The sequence below is a fragment of the Rousettus aegyptiacus genome, unplaced genomic scaffold, assembly GCF_014176215.1.
Source record: "Rousettus aegyptiacus isolate mRouAeg1 unplaced genomic scaffold, mRouAeg1.p scaffold_m13_p_8, whole genome shotgun sequence".
NCBI lineage: Eukaryota > Metazoa > Chordata > Mammalia > Chiroptera > Pteropodidae > Rousettus > Rousettus aegyptiacus.
In genome coordinates, this window is record NW_023416311.1 from 27,937,318 (window position 1) to 27,951,004 (window position 13,687).

Here is a 13,687-nt window from a genome sequence, read left to right on the forward strand (position 1 = left end):
TCTAATCCTGGCCTAGAGTAGAGCGGTACTTCCAGAATGCTTGTGGAACAGAGGAATGCAGGAGAGAAGGAGGAAGGGAGGGAGTCAACAACTGCCTGAAAAAATAATGAATGAATGAATGAATGTGTAAATGAGGACCAAGAGATGGATGAATGAATGGATAAGGAAGTTAAATGAGTGAAGATATGAGAAAAAAATGAACAGCCAATAAATAAATAGATACACCATGAGTGAGTGAGTGATTGAGTGAAAGAATGAATGAATGAATAAACACAAGACAGTGGGTTAGCAGAGAATTACAGAGCCAAGAGGACAACCATCTCCCTGGCACTTCCAGCTCAGGGTCTGGCACAGAGCTGGGTGTGAAGGAGTTGGTAATAACAACCTCAGTCTAAGCTTAGTAGTCCAAATGTGTTTATCATCCTGATTTACAGAAAAGGAACTGAAGCCCAGAGGGGTAAGTGACTGGCTCAGGGTTACACGGACTCAAACCCAGCAGTCTGGCCCTGGTTCTGTGAGGCTCTGAGTGATCACATGATGCACAGATGGCTGGACCAAGGCCCTCAGCAGACAGACCCTGGTAGGGGCTACCCCTGTGGCACCCTTCTAGGGCTGAGGCCAGATTTGAGATCCTGCTCCCCAGAAGTAAAGGGCATTTTCCCGGACTTGCAGCTCAAGTGAACTCATACCAGGAGTGTCACCATATCTGTCAGCAGAGGGCAGCAAAACTCCACCCAGACCCATCTTCAAGTCCCATGCCCTTGAGGCCCAGAGCTTGGCACCTAGGGAATATCTCCTCTGAAAGATACCAGTGCTTTGGAGTCTAGCAGGCCTGTTGCCAATGTCAGATTCCACCTGGAGTGTGGACTGGGGAAGAATTTAAGCTTTTGAAGGCTATTTCATTACACTTAAGGTGAGGACAAGCAAACCTACTCTTGACACAGGCCTGTGGATAAAATGATGTGACTAGTATACAGTGCCGGCCCGGCACCTGACATTCATTCTGTTACTTGACATTCTGGGAAAGACAAAATGATAGGGACAGAACATAGATCAGCAGTGCCAAAGGCCAAGGGCAAAGTGACCACTTGTCTCCATTTGGCCCCAAGACCGAGGGGTTTCCTAGGACATAAAACTTTCAGAGCTAAAACCAGGAGAGTCTCAGGCAAAGTGGGACAGTTGGTCATCCAAGAGGAGTTGGTACTCCTACCTCAATCCTTTGAGTTGTGATTGGTACTTAAGAAGTTAAAACAGCAAAAATGTTTACAACTAGTCCATAATTCGAGTTTCTCACTGAATTAGGGAGTCCGTGGTCTTTCCACAGTGGTCCTGCTATTGATGACAGGAGAACCAATGAAAGTAGAAACAAAGATGGAATATACTCACCTTGGAAAAGGTTTGTTAGTCTCCTATAAATACATATGTACCATACAACCGAGCAATCTCAGCCCTGGGTATTTACCCCAGAGAAATGAAAATATGTGTCTACTGAAAGACCCATATGAACACATAGAGCAGCTTGATTCATAATTGCCCAAACTGGAAGCAACCCAAGTGTCCACCTAATTGTGATATATCCATACAGTGATACACTACTCAGCAATAAAAAGGAAGGAACTATCGATACTTGCAACCGCATGGATGATTCTCAAAAGCATCGTGCTTAGTGAATGAAGCCAGATTCGAAAGGCTACAAACTGAATGATTCTGTTTCTTGACATTCTGGGAAAGACAAAATGATAGGGACAGAGAACAGATCAGCAGTTGCCAAGGGCCAAGGGAACTTTTTCGGGCGACAGACATCTATGTCTGGATTGTAGTGGTAGTTAACATGAACATACACTTTAGTCGAACTCGTTGAACTATATGCTTAAATAGGGTGAATTTAATTGTATACAAATTGGACCTCAATACACTTGACATAATAAACAAAGGTCCCCTTGCCATTGCAGGGAAGCCAACTCCCCATTGCTTGGTGACTTTGGGGAGCACTGCTAGTCTTTAGCCCATTGTGCCTGCCTGAGGTACCTCAAACCCTGTAAATCTGCACTGCCCTGCCCTGTCCAGCAATGGGCCAAGGGGCGGGGGGCAGTGTTAGGCTTTCTGAAGTTCAGAGGCCAATGCAGATGAAGCCCTCACACTTCTGCCTCTGGGCCCCACATACCCACAGGACAGGGTGTTGGCTGCTCTGGCAAGGCTGATCAGCACTCGCGTGCCAGAGCTCTAAACCATACCTCATGGAGCAATGGTAGAAGGTACTTAGAGCTGCAACTGGCATGACCCCCATCTTGAACTTGGACTCCCGTGGTTGGGGGACTCTGTGTCTGCTGGTTGAAAGATGCAGTAGGAGAGATGCATTACTCTGTCCAGGCTGGCCTATGATCTCTCATCCTCCAACATTGTCCACCCCACCGGTACCTGGCATACCTTCCCAGGATGACCTCCCATGAATATGTGGACCACCCACAAATCCTCTGCTGAATTCCACATGCATGAGCAGGTCACACTCAAAATGCACCCAATCAATGATAATCAGAGTCACTAATCTTGATGGGTACTTTTGATATGCCAGGCTTCTATGCATGATCTCATTTAAGTCTTGCAAGAACCTTATGAGATAGATACTCTTTTAAACTTTTATATCATGAAATAAAACATATATACAGAAAATATACATAAATAAACACTATATAACACCATTTTGGCCAAGAATCAAGAAATGGAACATGGCCAGCCCCCACAGCCCACTCCTGACCCTCCAAATCACTACTCTGTGCCTTTCCTTCAGAGGTGACCACTCTCTTGGCTCGAATGGTCATTTCTTCCTTGATTTTCTTTCGTCTAGCCATGCATCTCTAAAGCTCGTTTAGTTTATTCTGTTTTTGAAACTCTACATACTTGGACTGAATCAGAATGCATTTTAAATAGCTTCCTTCTACTTTGTGACTCATCTGTTTAATCTTTTACTAGTATCTGTTGTCATAAAGAAGATCTTCATTTGAATGTAGTCAAATTTATCACCATTTCCTTTGTTTAGGGCTTTTTGTGTCCTATTTTTAAATTTTTTGTCTTACTCCAAGGTTATAAAGAAACTCTCCCATATTATCTTTTAGATGCTCTATTGTCTTGCCTTTCACATTTAGATGTACACTTCACCTCCAATTGTTTTGGGGCTTTGGTGTAAAGTAGGGCCTAATTTTATTTTTTTCCATATTGATATCTAATTTCCCCAGAACCGTTTATTGAAAAAATTGCCTTTCCTCACTGTTTTTGTGCTGCATTTCAAGTCTTCTCAATCCAACTTTTATTCTGGGCATTTCTAACAGCATCTTGCTTCAGGTGCACTGCATATCTTTTGCTTTTTACCCTGGGGTCCCGTGGTACTGACACATATCCAGAGCTGCACATACAAAAGAGTGAACATTACGTGTGGAGTGCTTAACCAATGGGAACAGGAATTGGTGGATAAGTGCTCCTCTCTCCCACTTCTTGGGTAGAAAATTCTGAAACATATTCTACATGGCATCTCAGAAGGTCTCAGTTGGCTCAAGCCCTGGAATGCCTGTAGCAGTGACCAGCTCTATAATTCCTTCTCTTATTGGCTTTTTTCCCCTCTGTTTCAATTTTCCTAGTCCCCGACTTTCTGTCTCCTTGAAATGACTTCTCCAAATAAACTACTCATGTTTCTGGAGAGAACCCAGGCTAAGATAGTTGCTACTGGAAGTGACCCAAGAAAGTAGACCCTGAGGATGCAATTATGGGATTAGATCATGCACTGATCAGGCTGCAATAAGGATCCCTCTACTGGGAGTAAGTGGGATGGTGATAACCCTTGGTATACAATAGCAACATGATTACTAATACCTATGATTGACTGAGTTGAGAATCATGTAGAAGGTGATGCCTTGGCCTACGTACATTGATGACACATGAAAGGCATGGGGGTATGGGAAGTGTAAGAATTGTGCAGTTGGCTGCTTTAACTGCTTTAGAAAGGAGAAAATGCAGGCTCGGTTTAGCCAACCATCAGCTCAAAGCAGGCTATGAAAGTTAAATGGCATTCAAGGTAGTAATTACCACAGAGGAGGCATGCAATACCAGACAGACAAGATGGCTTGTCTAATGGAGGTTATCCAGCCTCTGTCCTAAGCCACTGCTGTGATTGCGTAGATGGTCCATGAACAGAGTAGCCATATGCAGGGCTGAGGCACAATCTTTGTCTTTTAATTGGAGATTAAATTTACTTAATATAAATTTATAGATTTTAAAAAAATAATTATTTTACAATGTATGTACTTTTAATTTACACTTGTAGTTTTTTTTTTTTAATTTAACCTCTTTTCTTGCCTACTTTTTGATTGTTTAGGTATTTTTACTTAATTTTTCCTCCTCGGTTAGTCTGAAATTTATATACACTTTATTGTTCTTTAAGTGATTGTCCTAGAGATTGTAATATATAACAGACTTAGCAAAGTCTAAACTTAAATTGTAGTAGTTTTACCCTCTCTAGGACAATACAATGACCTTAGAACACCTTAAATTTTTGTGAATTTTGCAAACAATTTCATATATGTTAGAGGGTGAATTATGGTTTATGATATACCTCTATATATTATATTCTCCATATATTGTACCTTCACTTTTATATTTTCTGTACTTTTGTTTCTCTATGTTTCATTCTGTACATTGTCTTCTGATGTTTTTTAGTTGATCAATACTCTCTTCATATATACATATAATTTGTTATGAAACCCATCCATGGAATTCTTAATTTAAGTTATTGTCTTTTTTAGTTCTAAGTTTTCTATTGATTCTTTTTCAGATTTTCTATGTCCTTTTTTTTTTTTTTAATGTCTACTCCACCTGGTATTCCTAGGTGGTCTCCCATCCAAGTACTAACCAGGCCCGATTCTGCTTAGCTTTCAAGATGAGATGAGATTGGGCACGTTCAGGAGTGCATGGCCATAGACTGCTATGTCCTTCTTATGAAGTCCAGTTCTCTGCTGAAGCTCTTGATTTCATCTTACAATGCATATTAAAAAAATATTTTTTGTGCCGATAATTCTAATATCTGAAGTCCATAAGAATCTATTTCTATTATATGTTGTTTCTTCTGGATATCCTCCATGATATCTTGTCTCCTAGTATGCCTGGTTATTTTTAAATGGATATTTAAGCTTATGTTAACTACCTCCAGACAGGATTTAAATTTGCTTCTGTCAGGATACATATTGCTAGTGCTTGAGAGTTCTAGTAGTTCATGATTATTATAATTCAATTTCAGAAATTAAGATCATTGGAAGCTAGACTTCAGTCTGTGTGAGAGCATTTATTTTTGGTTTACTCTGACTCTTAGGATGCAGCCTTTTGTGGTTTTCACTTCAAAGCACAGAGACTTTAATAGCAACTCTGGCAGTTCCTGATTCAAATAATTGTTCCCTAGCCCAACAGGGAGCTGTCAAAAATCTCCTCAGATTCTCAGACATTCATCCTTCTCTTCCAAATTGGCAGACAACTCTAGGAAAATGTGGCCTGAAATGCTAGGCTCACTCTGGATTTCTGATGTCTTCCAGACCTTTGCCTCATAATTCTTCACTATTTCTTTAATACTCCAATGCTTCGAGCAGATTTTAAATATATACATTTTGGTCAGCTGCTTCACTGGGTAGGTTGGTTGGAGGTAATGTATCATTACCAGGGATAAAATCTTAGTAGTAGATACTATTTTTTTTATCCCCATTTTTCAGGTAAAGAAACCAGGCCAAAAGAAGTTAAGCAACTTGCCCAAGGACAAGTTGGGGCTGGGGTCAGATAGAGTCTGACCCTAAAGCCCATGTTTTTAGTTATTATGCTATAATGCCACTAGGCAGCCCAACTCCTTGGTTAAACTTCTTGATGCATTGGGTTCTGCTTCTTCCCTGCAGCTTGCCTCACCTCTTCCTTCTCTATTACTCAGGGCCCCCATAGAACCCAGCCATGCCTCTCTGGCTAGTCCATTGGCCTCATTTCATTCATGCAGGCCTCCACCCTGGGGCAGGGCAGAACTGTGCACGGAAAAGACGTTCGGTTACAATTAGAGTATGATGAGTTGAGGGCAGGCTTAGATATTGCCTCCCCTTACTGGGGCTCTGCATAGCAGCTGAGTTTGCATGAGCTTTCTTTATTTGGAAGTCTTCCACCCTTTGCTGACTCATATGCAGCTTGGGTCAACTCACACTCTGTAATTGCTTCTATGTCTCTTGAAGCTGCTGCAGAGTGGAGGGGGCCATGTGTGGGACCTGATAATTCTCCTTGTTGAATTTCTTTGTTGGGACACCTCTGTTGCACTGGCTGGCCCAGACAAGCTTGGACCAGGAATGTGACTCACTCCTCTTTGGCTCCCTGGCAGCCCCAGTGTGATTATCAGGGCCTACATCGTTGTCTTTAAGGGCCTTCCATCCAAATTCATAAGGAAAAGAAGCCATCAGTCATGAGGTTTCTTATTCTTCTTCATCTTTCCCATCCAATAGTTGACATTTCACCCCCCACTTCCACACTGTCTCACAGCTATAAAGACCATAAACTTTGAAATACAGCAACTTTGGTTTAAATCTTGGATCTGCCAGGTTGACAGGTTATTTGACCCTAAGTGAGTGATCAATCATTTTAGGCCTTATTTCTGTATCTCCAAAATGTGGATAATCATACTTATCTCATGGAATGGTTGTAAGGGCCAATTAAGATCAAATGTGTGAATAAGACACAAGCTAGAGTTCATCAAATGAAGACTGGTATGTCACCGTCACCCTTGCATGGCCAATCCTGCTACCTGGACTCTGCATCCTATTTCCCAAGACCCTCTAGAACAGGCTCTGCCAGTGATTTTTCTGGTATTCTCAATCTCTTCTTTAACATATAACAACGCTCCATCTTCCTAGACTCTACATCCTTCTCTAGATACTCTCTTTCCTTTCACCATCAAATTTCTGCTTTAAAAAGTTTTAAACTATAGATATAAAAATAATCTTGAAAGACCACAAAGTAATTTCCATGTTCCCATCACTGAGTTTCAACAAGTATCAACTTTTTTTTTTTGTTCTGCCCTCCCACCCCTGCCCCTCTGAAGTACTGTGAAGCAAATTTCAGATATTATATTGTTTCATCTGTAAACACTTGTGGATGCATTCCTAACAAATAAGAACCTTAAGAATACATAATACTACCTAACACAATTAACAGTTCCTTAGTGTCAATCAACTAATACCCAATGTTTTAATTTTCCCAATTGTCTCAAAAAATTATTTTACAGATGGATTATTACATTTTAGTGTTAAAGTCTTATCTATATGAGTTCTCCTTCTTTCTTTTTTATGACAATTATTTATTAAAGAAATAGAATATTTTTTTCCTATAGAATTTCTCAGTTCTGGATTTGGCCAAATGCAATTTTTAATATCTTTGATGAATTCATCTTTCCCCTTATTATTATTAACTTTTTTGTAAACTCATAGTTGATCTAGATACTTGATTAAATTCAGGTTCAATTTGTGTGTGTGTGTGTGTGTGTGTGTGTGTGTGATAAGAGGTGCTGTCTTCTTTCCATTATCTCACCTGAGCATTCCCATTGTGACTGGTTGTCCTGCTTTTAGGCATGTTAGAATTGAAGGGTTAGAAGTTGGCAGTTGAATCCATCAATTATAAAGCTCCAAAGACTTTACCTAATGGTTTTTGTAGCCTGTACTGGTTGTTCCTGGATCCATTAGTTCATTGAATGTTACAAAATGTTGAATTTCTAATTTTATTATTCCTTATACATTTATTGGCTGGTATTTTTCTCTAAAATTGCCCATTTGGTTATCTTGTATAGAAGATGTTATTGATGCCATAATCCATAACTTTTGGCAAACTTTTGCATTCACCATATACACTGGGAGTTGCTCACAAGTGCCCATGTCTTTCTGATTGCCTGGATGTAGCAACTCGGTTGCTGAGAATCTCATTTATGTTATAGCTTTAGATCTTAAAAGATATGGGTGTAATGGCAATTATATGAATTGTAGGGTTGGCCAACTTAGAAAACTTGAAGAAAGAGAATAACAAGCTCAGAGTAGTCCATGAACTCCAACACCATAAGAATGCCTGCATTGCAACACCTAAAAAAACTCTCATCTTCAGTAGCCAAAGAAAAGTCTATGCTGAAAATCAAATCCAGTAGAAGCGAAAGAAGTCACCAAAGTAATATTTGAAGAGATAATGGCTGTAAAATTTCTAAAATTTATGAAATACATGAATCTACATATTGGAAAAGCTCAGTAAACCCTAAACAGAATACATACAAAGAAAACCATACCTAAGCATACCAGAGTCAAACTTCTGAAAACCAAACAAATAAAGAGGAAAATCTAAAACAGCTAGAAGGGGAAAAGTACATATTAAATTCAGGGGAACAATGCAATAATGGTTTACTTCTTTAAAGTAATTATAGAAATCAGAAAACATGAAACGACATGTTTAAAGAGATAAAAGGAGAAAACTCTGCTAATCTAGCCCAGTGAAAATCTTCAAAAATTAAGGCCAAAATTATTAGACTAAGAAAAGCTGAGAGACCTTGTCTCCAGCAGACCTGCACTATGAGATCCCCAGGCCAAAGAAAAATAATCGCAAATACTCGCTTGGACCTTCAGGAAGAAAGGAAGAAACCTGAAATGGGTAAATAAATGGAAAAATTAAAAAGAAGTGGAAAGCAGCATGGTTGTTTCTCAGAAAAACTAAACATAGAATTATTGCATGATTCAGTAATTCAACTTCTGGGTGTAAACCTAAAATAATAGAAAGCAGGGACTTGGACAGATATTTGAACACCAATGTTCATAGCAGTAATTATTCATGAGTCAAAAGGTGAAAACGACTCAAATGTTCATCAACAGATAAGTGGATAAACAAATGTGTTATATACATATAGTGAAATATTATTCAGCTTTAAACAGGAAGGTTTACAACAAAATGGATAAATCTTAAAGACACTATGCTAAATGAAATAAAGCAGAAATGAAAGACAAATATGGCACAATTCCACTTACGTAAGGTATCGAGTGCAGTCAAATACATAGAGACAGACAGCAGACTGGTGGTTGCCAGGAGCTGAGGGAATTGGGGGTATGTGTGAATAGGGAGTAGAGAATTAATGTTAAATGGGTATAGAATTCCAGTTTGGGAAGATGAAAAAGTTCTGGAAGTTGATGGTGGTGATGGTTGCACAACAATGTCAACGTACTTAATGCCACTAAACTATACACTTAAAATGGTTAACATGGTAAATCTTATATTTTGTATATTTTGCCACAATAGAAATATTAAAATGACTGTTAGTTATTTAAGGAGATAATGATAACAGTGTATACTGAGGTTTCTAATGTGTTGAAATAAACCATATGATGACACAAAGGGTCAGGGGGAAAAGGTGTAAATGAAATTATTCTAAAGTTCTTATATCTTTCCTGAAGTGGTAAAATACTAATTCAAAGTAGATTGTAAGGCGTATTATCATCTCCAGATTAACCAAAAGAAAAAATATAAAAAAATTATAATCAGAATGCCACGGAGGAAAGAAGTAGGATGATAAAAATAATACTTGATTCATTCGAAAGATTAAAGGAAAGGAAGAACAAAAAACAAATGGAACGAATGGGAAACAGATAGCAAAGTGATAGACAATCACATTAAATTTAGTGTCCTAAACACTCCAATCTCGAAGAGACAGAAATTGTCTGATTGGATTTAAAAATACAATAGAAATATAGTCAACAATGTTATAATAATTATGTATGGTGTCAGATGGGTACTAGACTTATTGGGGTGATCACTTTGTAAGGTATATAAATATCTAATCACTATATTGTACACCTGAAACTAATATAATATTGTCTTTCAACTGTAACTGAAAAACAAAAAAAAAAATTACTAAGCAAAGTAATACAATAAAAGTCATAAAAAAGAATGAAAATTGAGAACAGAAACCAGCAACAAACTAATTATATGCTTTTTAAAGTGACACACTTTAGGTATAAAGACAGAGATTGAAAATATAAAGATATAAAAATATACACCCTACGAATACCAAGTCTAAGAAAGCTAGAGTGGCTATATTAATAACGTAGTTATTAATACGGGCCTGTTCTACCCAGTGCTCTAGAGTGTCCCCAGAAGGATTAAACTCCAGTTACCCATGACAACAATCTGGTCTCTAATGCACTCCTTATTGGCTTTTCTCCCTCCTCTGTCTCACTTTTCCCATCTATTCACTTGTGCTTCCTGGGATTACCTCCCAAATAAACTACCTGTCACTCAAGCTCTTATTAAAAGATCTGCTTTTGGAACCCAAACTAAGACTCTCTGAAAGAGAGTTTGAACGCAGAAGGCAACACAAATGCATTATTCTTTCCCTTTATTTACCCACTTTCGAATAATGAGTTGGTACTCCAAAGGTGACCAGTGAATTCTTTTTCTTTAGTGTCCTTATTAATTAACGAACTTGAATACATTTTATATTTTTAAATAAACTTGATTTATCAGAATTGTTTCAGTTTTACAAAAAATTGCAAAGATAGTAGACTTGCCATCCACCATGCATGCAATTTCCCCTATTATTTATGTCTTACATTAGCGTGGTATATTGTTCTAATGAATCAACCAATATTGAGATATCTTTATTAACTAAAATCCATACTTTATTCGGCTTTCCTTAGTTTTTACCTAATGTCCTTTTTCTGTTCCAGGAGCCTATCCAGGGTGCCACACTACATTTCACTGTCATGTCTCCTTAGGCTCCTCTTGGCTGTGACAGTTTCTCAGACTTTCCTTGTTTTTGATGACCTTGACAGTTTTGAGTCCTGGTCAGATACTTTGTAGAATGTCCCCTATTGTAATTTGTGTCTGGTGTTTCTCTCCTGATTAGACCGGAGTGATATTTGAAGTGTTATAATTTATTGCAGCCGTTTTTCAGGTTGTGGCAGTTTTGGTTGGTAGAAGCCTCTGTATGCTGGCTCCTGTGTCCTTTAGAAAAGACCCTACTAGTCTTTAATTCCATCTTTGCTTTATGACATAAGATTTTTCTAGGCTAATCTTCTATGTTATCTCCCACAAACTTGGAATCAGCCATTTCTCCCCAAGTCCCTAGTTCTTTTTAGCGGGAAATAGTATTTAGAGATCATAGACAGCAGAATGCTCTTGTTATTTAGTTGTTGTTATAGGTTTTGAAACTTTTCAGGGGGCAGAACTAGGAAACGAGTATTTTAGAAAGTGAAAAATTATGGGCACTTACTGATATTTCCCATTTAAATTTAAAATCATAAAATTTTAATGTAACTATGTAACCTTTTAATTTAATATTTGTATCTCTTTTCCCTTATCTTGGTTCCTAGTAATGTTAACACAATTACTTATTTGTTCTCTACACTATATGTAAAATAAATTCCAGGTAGTTATATCAATATTATTATTAAACAAAATGATTACTGAGTGCTGCTCAAGATTTCCTTGTAGTTCCTTTATCTTTAGAATATAGTCTCCTAGGAATGTGCTAGCAAATTACTGTGCTTAATTGTGTCACTGACTTGACATACAGTTAGGGTGTTTGTTTCATTTTTTGGTCCACTTTTAGGAATTGCTTTGTGGTATTTTCCTTTTTTATGGTTTGTCAGGGAAATGGAAAACAGACTCAAACTAGGAGCCCGAGGTGCTTGCTGAAGGAGCCTTGTTACTCTCAGTTCATAAAGGAAGCACTCTTAAATCAATGTTGATCAAACTTCCGCTGTGCCCTAACTCAAGCCACCTCTAGAGACAAGCTTCCTCTGACGTTGGCAATGAGTGTGATTGATGGAGTTCCAGAGAATCTAGCCTCGGATGAAACAATTCTGAATCAAAATTACTGTGCACAACAGAACAGAACAAAACAAAACTTCTGTGCTTTGTCTGAGAAAACACACTTTTGAAACATTCAACATCATTTTTGTATCTCAAGAAGGTACTCTAGTAGATCTGATAGCAAAGAGCTGAATGATAAAAACTTACCCGGTGGGCAATCTTTGTCCTGCCTCGGAATGAAAACTTATTTTTTTAATTTTTTTATTTTTTAGGCAAGGCAACCCTTAGTTGACCCCACAAATTGCAAGGACCTTGTCAACTTACAATCCTTTATTTTTTATTTTTTACTCTTATAGCACCTGGTCTTCCTAGGTGGTCTTGGGAAGAAAGCAGGCAGGTGCCATTTTCCTTCTGTTTGCCCCTGAAGGGTCCTCTTGTCGCTGTAAGTCATTAAATGCAGTTTCAATTCAGACAGAGTTGAGACTCAACCTCAAACTCACTGAGGGGTATCAAACGAGGCTGACAGATTTGGCTGGTAAAGCAAAACAAGACCTTTTTAGATTCAGACAGTTTATCATTTACATAGAGAGAAAAAGCAAGGTCAGCAGCGGAATCAGCTCCCAGTGTCCCTTGCTCAACATGATGACATCAAAACAAAAGATGACAATGCAATAGGAGGGGTGGGGCAGCCTTCTGCTGAGAAGGCAATTTCATGCTACAGCCCAGCAGTTCGATTGCCTGCAGCTGCACACTAAGACAGGTGAGGCAGAAAACCTTACACCATATTAAAACCCAGGAAGAGATGAGAAATGCCTCAGGACAGCTTTCGTGGAAGACAGGAACGCAGCTCCTCACAATCTTCCTATGTGCTCATGTCCTGGGAGCGCCACAGGGCATTTTGCCAAGGTTTAGGTCAGCTGTGGTTAAGCCTTGCCTACATGGCCCATGTAGAGACGTGCATGGTTGCCAGGGCACTATGACGGAGCTATCTCCTTCCAAGTGTTAAGACTTTTCTTCCGACCCCAGCACAGGCTGGTGGCAGGAGAGAACCTTCAGTCCAGGAAGGAGTCTGTGGATGGGTTCTGCCCCATCTCCTTGCTTATATCCTTCCCCACCTATCAGCTACTCTTTTGACCCCAAAAAGATAGGAGGTAAGAGACATAAGGCAAGGAGATGGTTCTTACATGGCTGGATGCCTTGGCATTTCGTGAGCTTGGTTAAAGTCTAGAGTGACTCCTTCTCCTGTATGCGCTTTCTTGATTCTTTCAGAGTATTCAGTACTGGGTCTCTCTGAGGCACTTCCTGTGATGTGATCCACAGGAAGTACTCATGTCTGTCTTCTCTCTGAGATTCCAGAAGAGCAGCCTCCTCAATCCTGAAGCCACAGACTGCTTTAGCTATTTCAGACATGAGAAGAACAGTCTACTCTTCCTCAACTTCAGGAAGCATGTGGAGAGCACCACTGTCAACCCTGCCTCCTCCAGAGGAGCTCAGCACAATTCTAGCTCCCATTCCCTGTCTCTTCTCTCTCAACTCTTCCATGTACTTGAAATAGGGAAGCAGACGCAGGAAACACAAAATCAGCCCACGACCGTTTCCTTTGTAAATGCTGCAGTTGATGATCCGTCTCTGGCATTTCCTATCTATCACAATTTTGAGTCTCGGAGGAAATTTTTAACATCACGGCACTCACATCCTAAGATATTTATCCCTTTCGAGTATCATAGACTCACAGTCTTTTACAAACTCAACTTATTCCATTGACCATAATTTTATTTTTGTTTTTGATGTGCAGTTGCCACTCTTTGGCCAGCAGCTATCCCTTTAAACTGGCTCTTCGTTCTTT

General features: G+C 39.1%; 1 pseudogene; it reads right to left on the minus strand.

The window, feature by feature from the left end:
• Positions 1-4,851: 4,851 nt before the first annotated feature.
• On the minus strand, positions 4,852-4,970 carry LOC118607037 (annotated as a pseudogene).
• Positions 4,971-13,687: the final 8,717 nt, after the last annotated feature.